The sequence below is a fragment of the Ovis canadensis genome, chromosome 2 (genome assembly GCF_042477335.2).
Source record: "Ovis canadensis isolate MfBH-ARS-UI-01 breed Bighorn chromosome 2, ARS-UI_OviCan_v2, whole genome shotgun sequence".
NCBI classification, from domain to species: Eukaryota; Metazoa; Chordata; class Mammalia; order Artiodactyla; family Bovidae; genus Ovis; species Ovis canadensis.
This window is the reverse complement of record NC_091246.1, coordinates 65307772-65309939: the sequence shown is the minus strand read 5'-3', so window position 1 is coordinate 65309939 and position 2168 is coordinate 65307772. Positions and strand designations below refer to the sequence as shown.

The 2168-nt window shown below is 39.7% G+C and overlaps 1 pseudogene; it reads right to left on the bottom strand.

The window, feature by feature from the left end:
• Nucleotides 1-469: 469 nt before the first annotated feature.
• LOC138931483 (ATP synthase subunit e, mitochondrial pseudogene) lies at nt 470-763 on the bottom strand (annotated as a pseudogene).
• Nucleotides 764-2168: the final 1405 nt, after the last annotated feature.

The window sequence follows — 2168 nt, the reverse complement described above, 5'->3', positions numbered from 1 at the left end:
AATAAGGATATTAGGGGCTTCCCTAGTGGTTCAGGTGGTAAACCTGCTATGCAGGAGACCAGGTTTGATCCCTGGGTTGGGAAAATCTCCTGGAGAAGGGAATGGCAACCCACGCCAACAGTCTTGCCCAGAAAATCCCATGGCCAGAGGAACCTGGCTGGCTACGGTCCATGGGGTTACAAAGAATCAGACACGACTGAGAGACTAACACTTTGCTAGAACAGAGAGACTTATTTTTATTAATATTATTAGTGGCTTGTCTTTGAATATTTATGCAACCATGGGAGATATATAAATGTTGCGAGGGTTTAAATTTGCCCGAGCACTTTAACAAAAGTAGAGCAAGCCAAATTTCAGCATATGTGATACTTGTAGTTGCCTCAGATCGTTTTTTTAAACATACGCTTCCATTTTCTATCTGTTCTTTTTTTTTTTTTTTTCCACAGAGCACAGAAAACTATTCATCCACACTGCTCTGGAGAAGGGCAGGCTCACTTCAATATGGTATCCTCTTGGGCTTCCGCTAGCTCCCGCTCGATGCGCTTCTGCTCATCCCACTTCTTCTTCTCCTCGGCTGCAAGCCGCCTCTCTTCTGCCCGAGGTTTCAGGTAATTGCAGCGCTTGGCGCTGTAGGCCATGCCGAGGGACAGGGCGGAGTAACGGCCGAGCTTGATGAGCGGAGAGACCTGTACCGGCGGAACCATCTTGTCCGTGACCCTCGCGCCGGAAGCACAATTCGGACCGAAGACGACGCCGCAAGGCCCTGAACACCACGGAGACCTATCTGTTCTGTTTTTGAAGATACCACGTTCTTTGTACAGAGCATGAAGAAAATATAATGTGTGGCATATTTCCATCACAGTAAAATATTTTTTACTTCATTGACACCTAATATATAGACTTGTAAGATTATTAGTGACTGTATTAAGCTTTAATCTTTTTTAAAAATGTTTTTCTCATGAAAAGAAAACAGTATTTTCCATCATATGCTATATTTTACAAGGCTTGCAACATTTTGCTTATTTATTAAAAATGTTCTGGGGAAATCAAACTATTTTACTGAGGTGATTTGGGGGAGAGTTGAAGGACTTGGAGGGGAATGAGATCTGAAAGTGAGGACAATGAAATCCAGAAAAAGAAACAACAGTTTTAAAAGAATTTTCTTCTCAGAGTGAATAGCCTTTTTTTTTCTTAATTATGCAATACATAGAACTATACAAAAGAAGCCATTAGTGTAAAAATACAAGGCAATATAAAAGCCTTTTGTTTTCTCTTGCTTTAAGGAAATTCAATGTAGTGTTTCAGCAGGGTTGACAGGGGTGCCAATAGAGAGGTTGCCTTGCCCCAGTTCCAAGTGTTTGAAACTGCACTTGCTTTCTAGGCCATCTACTATTGTGGCAGGTAGGCCCTTGAATTAGAATATTTTACTAGATAAAGAGAGTCCTTTCGTATGGAAATGTTTTATGACATGTATGGGAAGTTAAAAACTGAGATGGAAGCAGTTCTTCTCACACAGTGATATCAGGCTAATTGCTGCAAATTCTTCATGTCTCAAAATGCAGTAGTCGTCAGTGGTGGGCTGTGGGATCATGGCAGCCTCTGTTGGCAATGATAGCATGAAAGGAAAATACAAAGTGGGTATGGTTATTTTGCTGCAGTCTAGTCATGAATGGCATACAGATTGCCTCTTCAAATCTGGTTCTTGGTCATATGATTTATCAACTTTGGCTATTATGCTAATACATGTCTATACCAGCACAAAAGAGCTAGGTATTCATCAAGATTAAGAACAGAATAATTTAAAAAAATAGAAAATGGCATCTATTTTTTTGTGCAGAATACAGTTTGAGTTGCATCTTAATTTGTAGCATCATTCAAGTTACTCTGTAAATAACTTCAGGTTCAGAAGCTAGCGTTGTATAGATGGTCAACTAATAACTCAGATTAAAGCAGGAGACTTTTCTCTCTGAAAGAGCTGTCTGGGGTGCCTGTTGCCCTAGCATCAAAAGAGTCTGTTGGTTCACTGGGTGTACTAATATACATCATTAATATTGTTTGGGAGGAAGAACACTTTCTTCCCTCCTTTTAGATTCTTCTAACTAGTCTAAGAATTAATTAAATTGACATGAGACAGATTAACAAAAGAAAATAAAATTTAATTTTGTACA